Source organism: Amia ocellicauda, chromosome 8 (genome assembly GCF_036373705.1).
Source record: "Amia ocellicauda isolate fAmiCal2 chromosome 8, fAmiCal2.hap1, whole genome shotgun sequence".
Taxonomy (NCBI): domain Eukaryota; kingdom Metazoa; phylum Chordata; class Actinopteri; order Amiiformes; family Amiidae; genus Amia; species Amia ocellicauda.
In genome coordinates this window covers 9,320,948-9,336,783 of record NC_089857.1, presented here as the reverse complement: position 1 = coordinate 9,336,783, position 15,836 = coordinate 9,320,948, and the positions used below count along the sequence as shown (strand labels likewise).

Sequence of the window (15,836 nt, the reverse complement as noted above, 5' to 3'; positions counted from 1 at the left end):
TCTTGTTCTCCAACGTAAACGGTCCCTAGTAACTAGGGTACATTCGTAAATAAATTGAGCATCATGGCTAGAAGTGACTAAATGTTGCCTAATCTTTCTCATCGAGAAATGACACAATTACAGCAACACAAAAAGGAACTCCACCGGACAAAGTTCAGTGCTCACAAGGAGCCTCATTCAACACACACGGTTCCATTCCCATTCATGCAAAGCACGAAAGTGTAAAACTTGGGAACATACTTGAGAGCAAAGATCACATTCAATCTCATTCACGGCACGGATGTGAATGCAACGGGATGAAATTACTGAAATGATGCCTGCCCTCGAACTGTGATGATGGACTACCCGACACGCCAATAATATTGGGTTCTGGTGTATTGAAATACAGGAGCTGCTGGATTTGTGTGTTTTCTTACCCCCTCACCATAGTTTGTCAAATGTTTAAACAACTGAACTTATATTCAAGGTTTGTTTCTCTTCATATGTTTTACTGGTTTACATTTGTCTCAGCAACCTCAGCAAAAATGATTCTTCTACTTTCAAAACAAAATGACAACAGGATGAATGCACACACTTGAAAATACAATACATGCAATGTTATGCATCATAGTGATGCAACCTCCTTTCAGTTTCATACTGCATGTCAATTGAAATCCTTACTGAAATGCACACCTTCTCAAGATTGCGCTTGACTGGCGTGTCAGGCACTCAATTACAGCTGTTTTATCAAGACAAATGTGTTCGTTTTGTAAAATATAGTTCCGGTCTGGTGTGGCACCCTAGCTAACGCACAACGTTGCCACAACGTGGCATATTAGCAGGGACTGTCTGCGGCGCGCTGGTGTGTCCCGGGCTTTAGAGTAGAGAGACAGTTCAACTGTAAGTATGAACGGCAGAAACGGATATTGCCATCCCTTTAAGTAGAGCGTCAGGGACAGCCTCCCTGGCTTACGGCCATACTAGCCTGAATACGCCCGATCTCGTCCGATCTCGGAAGCTAAGCAGGCTCGGGCCTGGTCAGTACTTGCATGGGAGACCGCCTGGGAATACCAGGTGCTGTAAGCTTTTGCATCTTTTACACACCAGAGGGCGACAAATCACGAGTTTTAACTTTGGATACACGCAATGTCATCATTATTTCAGATTTGACTTCCCCAAATACACAGGCATACAATAGATCTTGTTCTCCAACGTAAACGGTCCCTAGTAACTAGGGTACATTCGTAAATAAATTGAGCATCATGGCTAGAAGTGACTAAATGTTGCCTAATCTTTCTCATCGAGAAATGACACAATTACAGCAACACAAAAAGGAACTCCACCGGACAAAGTTCAGTGCTCACAAGGAGCCTCATTCAACACACACGGTTCCATTCCCATTCATGCAAAGCACGAAAGTGTAAAACTTGGGAACATACTTGAGAGCAAAGATCACATTCAATCTCATTCAAGGCACGGATGTGAATGCAACGGGATGAAATTACTGAAATGATGCCTGCCCTCGAACTGTGATGATGGACTACCCGACTCGCCAATAATATTGGGTTCTGGTGTATTGAAATACAGGAGCTGCTGGATTTGTGTGTTTTCTTACCCCCTCACCATAGTTTGTCAAATGTTTAAACAACTGAACTTATATTCAAGGTTTGTTTCTCTTCATATGTTTTACTGGTTTACATTTGTCTCAGCAACCTGTTGAATGATTCTTCTGCTTTCAAAACAAAATGACAACAGGATGAATGCACACACTTGAAAATACAATACATGCAATGTTATGCATCATAGTGATGCAACCTCCTTTCAGTTTCATACTGCATGTCAATAGAAATCCTTACTGAAATGCACACCTTCTCAAGATTGCGCTTGACTGGCGTGTCAGGCACTCAATTACAGCTGTATTATCAAGACAATGTGTTCGTTTTGTAATATATAGTTCCGGTCTGGTGTGGCACCCCAGCTAATGCACAACGTTGCCACAACGTTTCGTGTTAGCAGGGACTGTCTGCGGCGCGCTGGTGTGTCCCGGACTTTAGAGTAGAGAGAGAGTTCAACTGCAAGTATGAGCGGCAGAAACGGATATTGCCTTCCCTTTAAGTAGAGCGTCAGGGACAGCCTCCTTGGCTTACGGCCATACTAGCCTGAATACGCCCGATCTCGTCAGATCTCGGAAGCTAAGCAGGCTCGGGCCTGGTCAGTACTTGGATGGGAGACCACCTGGGAGTACCAGGTGCTGTAAGCTTTTGCATCTTTTACACACCAGAGGGCGACAAATCACGAGTTTTAACTTTGGATACACGCAATTTCATCATTATTTCAGATTTGACTTCCCCAAATACACAGGCATACAATAGATCTTGTTCTCCAACGTAAACGGTCCCTAGTAACTAGGGTACATTCGTAAATAAATTGAGCATCATGGCTAGAAGTGACTAAATGTTGCCTAATCTTTCTCATCGAGAAATGACACAATTACAGCAACACAAAAAGGAACTCCACCGGACAAAGTTCAGTGCTCACAAGGAGCCTCATTCAACACACACGGTTCCATTCCCATTCATGCAAAGCACGAAAGTGTAAAACTTGGGAACATACTTGAGAGCAAAGATCACATTCAATCTCATTCAAGGCACGGATGTGAATGCAACGGGATGAAATTACTGAAATGATGCCTGCCCTCGAACTGTGATGATGGACTACCCGACTCGCCAATAATATTGGGTTCTGGTGTATTGAAATACAGGAGCTGCTGGATTTGTGTGTTTTCTTACCCCCTCACCATAGTTTGTCAAATGTTTAAACAACTGAACTTATATTCAAGGTTTGTTTCTCTTCATATGTTTTACTGGTTTACATTTGTCTCAGCAACCTGTTGAATGATTCTTCTGCTTTCAAAACAAAATGACAACAGGATGAATGCACACACTTGAAAATACAATACATGCAATGTTATGCATCATAGTGATGCAACCTCCTTTCAGTTTCATACTGCATGTCAATTGAAATCCTTACTGAAATGCACACCTTCTCAAGATTGCGCTTGACTGGCGTGTCAGGCACTCAATTACAGCTGTTTTATCAAGACAATGTGTTCGTTTTGTAATATATAGTTCCGGTCTGGTGTGGCACCCCAGCTAACGCACAACGTTGCCACAACGTTTCGTGTTAGCAGGGACTGTCTGCGGCGCGCTGGTGTGTCCCGGGCTTTAGAGTAGAGAGACAGTTCAACTGTAAGTATGAACGGCAGAAACGGATATTGCCTTCCCTTTAAGTAGAGCGTCAGGGACAGCCTCCCTGGCTTACGGCCATACTAGCCTGAATACGCCCGATCTCGTCCGATCTCGGAAGCTAAGCAGGCTCGGGCCTGGTCAGTACTTGGATGGGAGACCGCCTGGGAATACCAGGTGCTGTAAGCTTTTGCATCTTTTACACACCAGAGGGCGACAAATCACGAGTTTTAACTTTGGATACACGCAATTTCATCATTATTTCAGATTTGACTTCCCCAAATACACAGGCATACAATAGATCTTGTTCTCCAACGTAAACGGTCCCTAGTAACTAGGGTACATTCGTAAATAAATTGAGCATCATGGCTAGAAGTGACTAAATGTTGCCTAATCTTTCTCATCGAGAAATGACACAATTACAGCAACACAAAAAGGAACTCCACCGGACAAAGTTCAGTGCTCACAAGGAGCCTCATTCAACACACACGGTTCCATTCCCATTCATGCAAAGCACGAAAGTGTAAAACTTGGGAACATACTTGAGAGCAAAGATCACATTCAATCTCATTCAAGGCACGGATGTGAATGCAACGGGATGAAATTACTGAAATGATGCCTGCCCTCGAACTGTGATGATGGACTACCCGACTCGCCAATAATATTGGGTTCTGGTGTATTGAAATACAGGAGCTGCTGGATTTGTGTGTTTTCTTACCCCCTCACCATAGTTTGTCAAATGTTTAAACAACTGAACTTATATTCAAGGTTTGTTTCTCTTCATATGTTTTACTGGTTTACATTTGTCTCAGCAACCTGTTGAATGATTCTTCTGCTTTCAAAACAAAATGACAACAGGATGAATGCACACACTTGAAAATACAATACATGCAATGTTATGCATCATAGTGATGCAACCTCCTTTCAGTTTCATACTGCATGTCAATTGAAATCCTTACTGAAATGCACACCTTCTCAAGATTGCGCTTGACTGGCGTGTCAGGCACTCAATTACAGCTGTTTTATCAAGACAATGTGTTCGTTTTGTAATATATAGTTCCGGTCTGGTGTGGCACCCCAGCTAACGCACAACGTTGCCACAATGTTGCCACAACGTGACGTGTTAGCAGGGACTGTCTGCGGCGCGCTGGTGTGTCCCGGGCATTAGAGTAGAGAGACAGTTCAACTGTAAGTATGAACGGCAGAAACGGATATTGCCTTCCCTTTAAGTAGAGCGTCAGGGACAGCCTACCTGGCTTACGGCCATACTAGCCTGAATACGCCCGATCTCGTCCGATCTCGGCTGCTAAGCAGGCTCGGGCCTGGTCAGTACTTGGATGGGAGACCGCCTGGGAATACCAGGTGCTGTAAGCTTTTGCATCTTTTACACACCAGAGGGCGACAAATCACGAGTTTTAACTTTGGATACACGCAATTTCATCATTATTTCAGATTTGACTTCCCCAAATACACAGGCATACAATAGATCTTGTTCTCCAACGTAAACGGTCCCTAGTAACTAGGGTACATTCGTAAATAAATTGAGCATCATGGCTAGAAGTGACTAAATGTTGCCTAATCTTTCTCATCGAGAAATGACACAATTACAGCAACACAAAAAGGAACTCCACCGGACAAAGTTCAGTGCTCACAAGGAGCCTCATTCAACACACACGGTTCCATTCCCATTCATGCAAAGCACGAAAGTGTAAAACTTGGGAACATACTTGAGAGCAAAGATCACATTCAATCTCATTCAAGGCACGGATGTGAATGCAACGGGATGAAATTACTGAAATGATGCCTGCCCTCGAACTGTGATGATGGACTACCCGACTCGCCAATAATATTGGGTTCTGGTGTATTGAAATACAGGAGCTGCTGGATTTGTGTGTTTTCTTACCCCCTCACCATAGTTTGTCAAATGTTTAAACAACTGAACTTATATTCAAGGTTTGTTTCTCTTCATATGTTTTACTGGTTTACATTTGTCTCAGCAACCTGTTGAATGATTCTTCTGCTTTCAAAACAAAATGACAACAGGATGAATGCACACACTTGAAAATACAATACATGCAATGTTATGCATCATAGTGATGCAACCTCCTTTCAGTTTCATACTGCATGTCAATTGAAATCCTTACTGAAATGCACACCTTCTCAAGATTGCGCTTGACTGGCGTGTCAGGCACTCAATTACAGCTGTTTTATCAAGACAATGTGTTCGTTTTGTAATATATAGTTCCGGTCTGGTGTGGCACCCCAGCTAACGCACAACGTTGCCACAATGTTGCCACAACGTGGCATGTTAGCAGGGACTGTCTGCGGCGCGCTGGTGTGTCCCGGGCTTTAGAGTAGAGAGACAGTTCAACTGTAAGTATGAACGGCAGAAATGGATATTGCCTTCCCTTTAAGTAGAGCGTCAGGGACAGCCTCCATGGCTTACGGCCATACTAGCCTGAATACGCCCGATCTCGTCCGATCTCGGAAGCTAAGCAGGCTCGGGCCTGGTCAGTACTTGGATGGGAGACCGCCTGGGAATACCAGGTGCTGTAAGCTTTTGCATCTTTTACACACCAGAGGGCGACAAATCACGAGTTTTAACTTTGGATACACGCAATTTCATCATTATTTCAGATTTGACTTCCCCAAATACACAGGCATACAATAGATCTTGTTCTCCAACGTAAACGGTCCCTAGTAACTAGGGTACATTCGTAAATAAATTGAGCATCATGGCTAGAAGTGACTAAATGTTGCCTAATCTTTCTCATCGAGAAATGACACAATTACAGCAACACAAAAAGGAACTCCACCGGACAAAGTTCAGTGCTCACAAGGAGCCTCATTCAACACACACGGTTCCATTCCCATTCATGCAAAGCACGAAAGTGTAAAACTTGGGAACATACTTGAGAGCAAAGATCACATTCAATCTCATTCAAGGCACGGATGTGAATGCAACGGGATGAAATTACTGAAATGATGCCTGCCCTCGAACTGTGATGATGGACTACCCGACTCGCCAATAATATTGGGTTCTGGTGTATTGAAATACAGGAGCTGCTGGATTTGTGTGTTTTCTTACCCCCTCACCATAGTTTGTCAAATGTTTAAACAACTGAATTTATATTCAAGGTTTGTTTCTCTTCATATGTTTTACTGGTTTACATTTGTCTCAGCAACCTGTTGAATGATTCTTCTGCTTTCAAAACAAAATGACAACAGGATGAATGCACACACTTGAAAATACAATACATGCAATGTTATGCATCATAGTGATGCAACCTCCTTTCAGTTTCATACTGCATGTCAATTGAAATCCTTACTGAAATGCACACCTTCTCAAGATTGCGCTTGACTGGCGTGTCAGGCACTCAATTACAGCTGTTTTATCAAGACAATGTGTTCGTTTTGTAATACATAGTTCCGGTCTGGTGTGGCACCCCAGCTAACGCACAACGTTGCCACAATGTTGCCACAACGTGACGTGTTAGCAGGGACTGTCTGCGGCGCGCTGGTGTGTCCCGGGCATTAGAGTAGAGAGACAGTTCAACTGTAAGTATGAACGGCAGAAACGGATATTGCCTTCCCTTTAAGTAGAGCGTCAGGGACAGCCTCCCTGGCTTACGGCCATACTAGCCTGAATACGCCCGATCTCGTCCGATCTCGGCTGCTAAGCAGGCTCGGGCCTGGTCAGTACTTGGATGGGAGACCGCCTGGGAATACCAGGTGCTGTAAGCTTTTGCATCTTTTACACACCAGAGGGCGACAAATCACGAGTTTTAACTTTGGATACACGCAATTTCATCATTATTTCAGATTTGACTTCCCCAAATACACAGGCATACAATAGATCTTGTTCTCCAACGTAAACGGTCCCTAGTAACTAGGGTACATTCGTAAATAAATTGAGCATCATGGCTAGAAGTGACTAAATGTTGCCTAATCTTTCTCATCGAGAAATGACACAATTACAGCAACACAAAAAGGAACTCCACCGGACAAAGTTCAGTGCTCACAAGGAGCCTCATTCAACACACACGGTTCCATTCCCATTCATGCAAAGCACGAAAGTGTAAAACTTGGGAACATACTTGAGAGCAAAGATCACATTCAATCTCATTCAAGGCACGGATGTGAATGCAACGGGATGAAATTACTGAAATGATGCCTGCCCTCGAACTGTGATGATGGACTACCCGACTCGCCAATAATATTGGGTTCTGGTGTATTGAAATACAGGAGCTGCTGGATTTGTGTGTTTTCTTACCCCCTCACCATAGTTTGTCAAATGTTTAAACAACTGAATTTATATTCAAGGTTTGTTTCTCTTCATATGTTTTACTGGTTTACATTTGTCTCAGCAACCTGTTGAATGATTCTTCTGCTTTCAAAACAAAATGACAACAGGATGAATGCACACACTTGAAAATACAATACATGCAATGTTATGCATCATAGTGATGCAACCTCCTTTCAGTTTCATACTGCATGTCAATTGAAATCCTTACTGAAATGCACACCTTCTCAAGATTGCGCTTGACTGGCGTGTCAGGCACTCAATTACAGCTGTTTTATCAAGACAATGTGTTCGTTTTGTAATACATAGTTCCGGTCTGGTGTGGCACCCCAGCTAACGCACAACGTTGCCACAATGTTGCCACAACGTGACGTGTTAGCAGGGACTGTCTGCGGCGCGCTGGTGTGTCCCGGGCATTAGAGTAGAGAGACAGTTCAACTGTAAGTATGAACGGCAGAAACGGATATTGCCTTCCCTTTAAGTAGAGCGTCAGGGACAGCCTCCCTGGCTTACGGCCATACTAGCCTGAATACGCCCGATCTCGTCCGATCTCGGCTGCTAAGCAGGCTCGGGCCTGGTCAGTACTTGGATGGGAGACCGCCTGGGAATACCAGGTGCTGTAAGCTTTTGCATCTTTTACACACCAGAGGGCGACAAATCACGAGTTTTAACTTTGGATACACGCAATTTCATCATTATTTCAGATTTGACTTCCCCAAATACACAGGCATACAATAGATCTTGTTCTCCAACGTAAACGGTCCCTAGTAACTAGGGTACATTCGTAAATAAATTGAGCATCATGGCTAGAAGTGACTAAATGTTGCCTAATCTTTCTCATCGAGAAATGACACAATTACAGCAACACAAAAAGGAACTCCACCGGACAAAGTTCAGTGCTCACAAGGAGCCTCATTCAACACACACGGTTCCATTCCCATTCATGCAAAGCACGAAAGTGTAAAACTTGGGAACATACTTGAGAGCAAAGATCACATTCAATCTCATTCAAGGCACGGATGTGAATGCAACGGGATGAAATTACTGAAATGATGCCTGCCCTCGAACTGTGATGATGGACTACCCGACTCGCCAATAATATTGGGTTCTGGTGTATTGAAATACAGGAGCTGCTGGATTTGTGTGTTTTCTTACCCCCTCACCATAGTTTGTCAAATGTTTAAACAACTGAACTTATATTCAAGGTTTGTTTCTCTTCATATGTTTTACTGGTTTACATTTGTCTCAGCAACCTGTTGAATGATTCTTCTGCTTTCAAAACAAAATGACAACAGGATGAATGCACACACTTGAAAATACAATACATGCAATGTTATGCATCATAGTGATGCAACCTCCTTTCAGTTTCATACTGCATGTCAATTGAAATCCTTACTGAAATGCACACCTTCTCAAGATTGCGCTTGACTGGCGTGTCAGGCACTCAATTACAGCTGTTTTATCAAGACAATGTGTTCGTTTTGTAATATATAGTTCCGGTCTGGTGTGGCACCCCAGCTAACGCACAACGTTGCCACAACGTTTCGTGTTAGCAGGGACTGTCTGCGGCGCGCTGGTGTGTCCCGGACTTTAGAGTAGAGAGACAGTTCAACTGCAAGTATGAGCGGCAGAAACGGATATTGCCTTCCCTTTAAGTAGAGCGTCAGGGACAGCCTCCCTGGCTTACGGCCATACTAGCCTGAATACGCCCGATCTCGTCCGATCTCGGAAGCTAAGCAGGCTCGGGCCTGGTCAGTACTTGGATGGGAGACTGCCTGGGAATACCAGGTGCTGTCAGCTTTTGCATCTTTTACACACCAGAGGGCGACAAATCACGAGTTTTAACTTTGGATACACGCAATTTCATCATTATTTCAGATTTGACTTCCCCAAATACACAGGCATACAATAGATCTTGTTCTCCAACGTAAACGGTCCCTAGTAACTAGGGTACATTCGTAAATAAATTGAGCATCATGGCTAGAAGTGACTAAATGTTGCCTAATCTTTCTCATCGAGAAATGACACAATTACAGCAACACAAAAAGGAACTCCACCGGACAAAGTTCAGTGCTCACAAGGAGCCTCATTCAACACACACGGTTCCATTCCCATTCATGCAAAGCACGAAAGTGTAAAACTTGGGAACATACTTGAGAGCAAAGATCACATTCAATCTCATTCAAGGCACGGATGTGAATGCAACGGGATGAAATTACTGAAATGATGCCTGCCCTCGAACTGTGATGATGGACTACCCGACTCGCCAATAATATTGGGTTCTGGTGTATTGAAATACAGGAGCTGCTGGATTTGTGTGTTTTCTTACCCCCTCACCATAGTTTGTCAAATGTTTAAACAACTGAACTTATATTCAAGGTTTGTTTCTCTTCATATGTTTTACTGGTTTACATTTGTCTCAGCAACCTGTTGAATGATTCTTCTGCTTTCAAAACAAAATGACAACAGGATGAATGCACACACTTGAAAATACAATACATGCAATGTTATGCATCATAGTGATGCAACCTCCTTTCAGTTTCATACTGCATGTCAATTGAAATCCTTACTGAAATGCACACCTTCTCAAGATTGCGCTTGACTGGCGTGTCAGGCACTCAATTACAGCTGTTTTATCAAGACAATGTGTTCGTTTTGTAATATATAGTTCCGGTCTGGTGTGGCACCCCAGCTAACGCACAACGTTGCCACAACGTTTCGTGTTAGCAGGGACTGTCTGCGGCGCGCTGGTGTGTCCCGGACTTTAGAGTAGAGAGACAGTTCAACTGCAAGTATGAGCGGCAGAAACGGATATTGCCTTCCCTTTAAGTAGAGCGTCAGGGACAGCCTCCCTGGCTTACGGCCATACTAGCCTGAATACGCCCGATCTCGTCCGATCTCGGAAGCTAAGCAGGCTCGGGCCTGGTCAGTACTTGGATGGGAGACCGCCTGGGAATACCAGGTGCTGTAAGCTTTTGCATCTTTTACACACCAGAGGGCGACAAATCACGAGTTTTAACTTTGGATACACGCAATTTCATCATTATTTCAGATTTGACTTCCCCAAATACACAGGCATACAATAGATCTTGTTCTCCAACGTAAACGGTCCCTAGTTACTAGGGTACATTCGTAAATAAATTGAGCATCATGGCTAGAAGTGACTAAATGTTGCCTAATCTTTCTCATCGAGAAATGACACAATTACAGCAACACAAAAAGGAACTCCACCGGACAAAGTTCAGTGCTCACAAGGAGCCTCATTCAACACACACGGTTCCATTCCCATTCATGCAAAGCACGAAAGTGTAAAACTTGGCAACATACTTGAGAGCAAAGATCACATTCAATCTCATTCAAGGCACGGATGTGAATGCAACGGGATGAAATTACTGAAATGATGCCTGCCCTCGAACTGTGATGATGGACTACCCGACTCGCCAATAATATTGGGTTCTGGTGTATTGAAATACAGGAGCTGCTGGATTTGTGTGTTTTCTTACCCCCTCACCATAGTTTGTCAAATGTTTAAACAACTGAACTTATATTCAAGGTTTGTTTCTCTTCATATGTTTTACTGGTTTACATTTGTCTCAGCAACCTGTTGAATGATTCTTCTGCTTTCAAAACAAAATGACAACAGGATGAATGCACACACTTGAAAATACAATACATGCAATGTTATGCATCATAGTGATGCAACCTCCTTTCAGTTTCATACTGCATGTCAATTGAAATCCTTACTGAAATGCACACCTTCTCAAGATTGCGCTTGACTGGCGTGTCAGGCACTCAATTACAGCTGTTTTATCAAGACAATGTGTTCGTTTTGTAATACATAGTTCCGGTCTGGTGTGGCACCCCAGCTAACGCACAACGTTGCCACAATGTTGACACACCGTGACGTGTTAGCAGGGACTGTCTGCGGCGCGCTGGTGTGTCCCGGGCATTAGAGTAGAGAGACAGTTCAACTGTAAGTATGAACGGCAGAAACGGATATTGCCTTCCCTTTAAGTAGAGCGTCAGGGACAGCCTCCCTGGCTTACGGCCATACTAGCCTGAATACGCCCGATCTCGTCCGATCTCGGAAGCTAAGCAGGCTCGGGCCTGGTCAGTACTTGGATGGGAGACCGCCTGGGAATACCAGGTGCTGTAAGCTTTTGCATCTTTTACACACCAGAGCGCGACAAATCACGAGTTTTAACTTTGGATACACGCAATTTCATCATTATTTCAGATTTGACTTCCCCAAATAAACAGGCATACAATAGATCTTGTTCTCCAACGTAAACGGTCCCTAGTAACTAGGGTACATTCGTAAATAAATTGAGCATCATGGCTAGAAGTGACTAAATGTTGCCTAATCTTTCTCATCGAGAAATGACACAATTACAGCAACACAAAAAGGAACTCCACCGGACAAAGTTCAGTGCTCACAAGGAGCCTCATTCAACACACACGGTTCCATTCCCATTCATGCAAAGCACGAAAGTGTAAAACTTGGGAACATACTTGAGAGCAAAGATCACATTCAATCTCATTCAAGGCACGGATGTGAATGCAACGGGATGAAATTACTGAAATGATGCCTGCCCTCGAACTGTGATGATGGACTACCCGACTCGCCAATAATATTGGGTTCTGGTGTATTGAAATACAGGAGCTGCTGGATTTGTGTGTTTTCTTACCCCCTCACCATAGTTTGTCAAATGTTTAAACAACTGAACTTATATTCAAGGTTTGTTTCTCTTCATATGTTTTACTGGTTTACATTTGTCTCAGCAACCTGTTGAATGATTCTTCTGCTTTCAAAACAAAATGACAACAGGATGAATGCACACACTTGAAAATACAATACATGCAATGTTATGCATCATAGTGATGCAACCTCCTTTCAGTTTCATACTGCATGTCAATTGAAATCCTTACTGAAATGCACACCTTCTCAAGATTGCGCTTGACTGGCGTGTCAGGCACTCAATTACAGCTGTTTTATCAAGACAATGTGTTCGTTTTGTAATATATAGTTCCGGTCTGGTGTGGCACCCCAGCTAACGCACAACGTTGCCACAATGTTGCCACAACGTGGCATGTTAGCAGGGACTGTCTGCGGCGCGCTGGTGTGTCCCGGACTTTAGAGTAGAGAGACAGTTCAACTGCAAGTATGAGCGGCAGAAACGGATATTGCCTTCCCTTTAAGTAGAGCGTCAGGGACACCCTCACTGGCTTACGGCCGTACTAGCCTGAATACGCCCGATCTCGTCCGATCTTGGAAGCTAAGCAGCCTCGTGCCTGGTCAGTACTTGGATGGGAGACCGCCTGGGAATACCAGGTGCTGTAAGCTTCTGCATCTTTTACACACCAGAGGGCGACAAATCACGAGTTTTAACTTTGGATACACGCAATTTCATCATTATTTCAGATTTGACTTCCCCAAATACACAGGCATACAATAGATCTTGTTCTCCAACGTAAACGGTCCCTAGTAACTAGGGTACATTCGTAAATAAATTGAGCATCATGGCTAGAAGTGACGAAATGTTGCCTAATCTTTCTCATCGAGAAATGACACAATTACAGCAACACAAAAAGGAACTCCACCGGACAAAGTTCAGTGCTCACAAGGAGCCTCATTCAACACACACGGTTCCATTCCCATTCATGCAAAGCACGAAAGTGTAAAACTTGGGAACATACTTGAGAGCAAAGATCACATTCAATCTCATTCAAGGCACGGATGTGAATGCAAACGGGATGAAATTACTGAAATGATGCCTGCCCTCGAACAGTGATGACGGACTACCCGACTCGCCAATAATATTGGGTTCTGGTGTATTGAAATACAGGAGCTGCTGGATTTGTGTGTTTTCTTACCCCCTCACCATAGTTTGTCAAATGTTTAAACAACTGAATTTATATTCAAGGTTTGTTTCTCTTCATATGTTTTACTGGTTTACATTTGTCTCAGCAACCTGTTGAATGATTCTTCTGCTTTCAAAACAAAATGACAACAGGATGAATGCACACACTTGAAAATACAATACATGCAATGTTATGCATCATAGTGATGCAACCTCCTTTCAGTTTCATACTGCATGTCAATTGAAATCCTTACTGAAATGCACACCTTCTCAAGATTGCGCTTGACTGGCGTGTCAGGCACTCAATTACAGCTGTTTTATCAAGACAATGTGTTCGTTTTGTAATATATAGTTCCGGTCTGGTGTGGCACCCCAGCTAACGCACAACGTTGCCACAATGTTGCCACAACGTGGCATGTTAGCAGGGACTGTCTGCGGCGCGCTGGTGTGTCCCGGGCTTTAGAGTAGAGAGACAGTTCAACTGTAAGTATGAACGGCAGAAACGGATATTGCCTTCACTTTAAGTAGAGCGTCAGGGACAGCCTCCCTGGCTTACGGCCATACTAGCCTGAATACGCCCGATCTCGTCCGATCTCGGATACCAAGCAGGCTCGGGCCTGGTCAGTACTTGGATGGGAGACCGCCTGGGAATACCAGGTACTGTAAGCTTCTGCATCTTTTACACACCAGAGGGCGACAAATCACGAGTTTTAACTTTGGATACACGCAATTTCATCATTATTTCAGATTTGACTTCCCCAAATACACAGGCATACAATAGATCTTGTTCTCCAACGTAAACGGTCCCTAGTAACTAGGGTACATTCGTAAATAAATTGAGCATCATGGCTAGAAGTGACGAAATGTTGCCTAATCTTTCTCATCGAGAAATGACACAATTACAGCAACACAAAAAGGAACTCCACCGGACAAAGTTCAGTGCTCACAAGGAGCCTCATTCAACACACACGGTTCCATTCCCATTCATGCAAAGCACGAAAGTGTAAAACTTGGGAACATACTTGAGAGCAAAGATCACATTCAATCTCATTCAAGGCACGGATGTGAATGCAAACGGGATGAAATTACTGAAATGATGCCTGCCCTCGAACAGTGATGACGGACTACCCGACTCGCCAATAATATTGGGTTCTGGTGTATTGAAATACAGGAGCTGCTGGATTTGTGTGTTTTCTTACCCCCTCACCATAGTTTGTCAAATGTTTAAACAACTGAATTTATATTCAAGGTTTGTTTCTCTTCATATGTTTTACTGGTTTACATTTGTCTCAGCAACCTGTTGAATGATTCTTCTGCTTTCAAAACAAAATGACAACAGGATGAATGCACACACTTGAAAATACAATACATGCAATGTTATGCATCATAGTGATGCAACCTCCTTTCAGTTTCATACTGCATGTCAATTGAAATCCTTACTGAAATGCACACCTTCTCAAGATTGCGCTTGACTGGCGTGTCAGGCACTCAATTACAGCTGTTTTATCAAGACAATGTGTTCGTTTTGTAATATATAGTTCCGGTCTGGTGTGGCACCCCAGCTAACGCACAACGTTGCCACAATGTTGCCACAACGTGGCATGTTAGCAGGGACTGTCTGCGGCGCGCTGGTGTGTCCCGGACTTTAGAGTAGAGAGACAGTTCAACTGCAAGTATGAGCGGCAGAAACGGATATTGCCTTCCCTTTAAGTAGAGCGTCAGGGACACCCTCACTGGCTTACGGCCGTACTAGCCTGAATACGCCCGATCTCGTCCGATCTTGGAAGCTAAGCAGCCTCGTGCCTGGTCAGTACTTGGATGGGAGACCGCCTGGGAATACCAGGTGCTGTAAGCTTCTGCATCTTTTACACACCAGAGGGCGACAAATCACGAGTTTTAACTTTGGATACACGCAATTTCATCATTATTTCAGATTTGACTTCCCCAAATACACAGGCATACAATAGATCTTGTTCTCCAACGTAAACGGTCCCTAGTAACTAGGGTACATTCGTAAATAAATTGAGCATCATGGCTAGAAGTGACGAAATGTTGCCTAATCTTTCTCATCGAGAAATGACACAATTACAGCAACACAAAAAGGAACTCCACCGGACAAAGTTCAGTGCTCACAAGGAGCCTCATTCAACACACACGGTTCCATTCCCATTCATGCAAAGCACGAAAGTGTAAAACTTGGGAACATACTTGAGAGCAAAGATCACATTCAATCTCATTCAAGGCACGGATGTGAATGCAAACGGGATGAAATTACTGAAATGATGCCTGCCCTCGAACAGTGATGACGGACTACCCGACTCGCCAATAATATTGGGTTCTGGTGTATTGAAATACAGGAGCTGCTGGATTTGTGTGTTTTCTTACCCCCTCACCATAGTTTGTCAAATGTTTAAACAACTGAATTTATATTCAAGGTTTGTTTCTCTT

At 43.6% G+C, this 15,836-nt stretch overlaps 13 non-coding genes across 13 annotated transcripts; all 13 read left to right on the top strand.

Annotated features, from left to right (window-relative positions):
* The first annotated feature begins 946 nt into the window (after positions 1 to 946).
* Positions 947 to 1,065, top strand: LOC136756301 (5S ribosomal RNA). The gene has a single exon (XR_010818394.1). It is a non-coding gene; the product is annotated as a 5S ribosomal RNA (ribosomal RNA).
* A 1,055-nt stretch (positions 1,066 to 2,120) lies between these two features.
* LOC136756009 (5S ribosomal RNA) lies at positions 2,121 to 2,239 on the top strand. The gene has a single exon (XR_010818116.1). It is a non-coding gene; the product is annotated as a 5S ribosomal RNA (ribosomal RNA).
* A 1,055-nt stretch (positions 2,240 to 3,294) lies between these two features.
* LOC136755570 (5S ribosomal RNA) lies at positions 3,295 to 3,413 on the top strand. The gene has a single exon (XR_010817691.1). It is a non-coding gene; the product is annotated as a 5S ribosomal RNA (ribosomal RNA).
* A 1,066-nt stretch (positions 3,414 to 4,479) lies between these two features.
* On the top strand, positions 4,480 to 4,598 carry LOC136756852 (5S ribosomal RNA). Its single transcript, XR_010818908.1, has one exon. It is a non-coding gene; the product is annotated as a 5S ribosomal RNA (ribosomal RNA).
* Positions 4,599 to 5,664: 1,066 nt separating this feature from the next.
* On the top strand, positions 5,665 to 5,783 carry LOC136755569 (5S ribosomal RNA). Its single transcript, XR_010817690.1, has one exon. It is a non-coding gene; the product is annotated as a 5S ribosomal RNA (ribosomal RNA).
* A 1,066-nt stretch (positions 5,784 to 6,849) lies between these two features.
* Positions 6,850 to 6,968, top strand: LOC136756851 (5S ribosomal RNA). The gene has a single exon (XR_010818907.1). It is a non-coding gene; the product is annotated as a 5S ribosomal RNA (ribosomal RNA).
* A 1,066-nt stretch (positions 6,969 to 8,034) lies between these two features.
* On the top strand, positions 8,035 to 8,153 carry LOC136756850 (5S ribosomal RNA). Its single transcript, XR_010818906.1, has one exon. It is a non-coding gene; the product is annotated as a 5S ribosomal RNA (ribosomal RNA).
* A 1,055-nt stretch (positions 8,154 to 9,208) lies between these two features.
* LOC136757055 (5S ribosomal RNA) lies at positions 9,209 to 9,327 on the top strand. Its single transcript, XR_010819102.1, has one exon. It is a non-coding gene; the product is annotated as a 5S ribosomal RNA (ribosomal RNA).
* Positions 9,328 to 10,382: 1,055 nt separating this feature from the next.
* On the top strand, positions 10,383 to 10,501 carry LOC136755568 (5S ribosomal RNA). The gene has a single exon (XR_010817689.1). It is a non-coding gene; the product is annotated as a 5S ribosomal RNA (ribosomal RNA).
* A 1,066-nt stretch (positions 10,502 to 11,567) lies between these two features.
* Positions 11,568 to 11,686, top strand: LOC136755567 (5S ribosomal RNA). The gene has a single exon (XR_010817688.1). It is a non-coding gene; the product is annotated as a 5S ribosomal RNA (ribosomal RNA).
* A 1,066-nt stretch (positions 11,687 to 12,752) lies between these two features.
* Positions 12,753 to 12,871, top strand: LOC136757627 (5S ribosomal RNA). Its single transcript, XR_010819576.1, has one exon. It is a non-coding gene; the product is annotated as a 5S ribosomal RNA (ribosomal RNA).
* Positions 12,872 to 13,938: 1,067 nt separating this feature from the next.
* Positions 13,939 to 14,057, top strand: LOC136757469 (5S ribosomal RNA). Its single transcript, XR_010819489.1, has one exon. It is a non-coding gene; the product is annotated as a 5S ribosomal RNA (ribosomal RNA).
* Positions 14,058 to 15,124: 1,067 nt separating this feature from the next.
* On the top strand, positions 15,125 to 15,243 carry LOC136757626 (5S ribosomal RNA). The gene has a single exon (XR_010819575.1). It is a non-coding gene; the product is annotated as a 5S ribosomal RNA (ribosomal RNA).
* Positions 15,244 to 15,836: the final 593 nt, after the last annotated feature.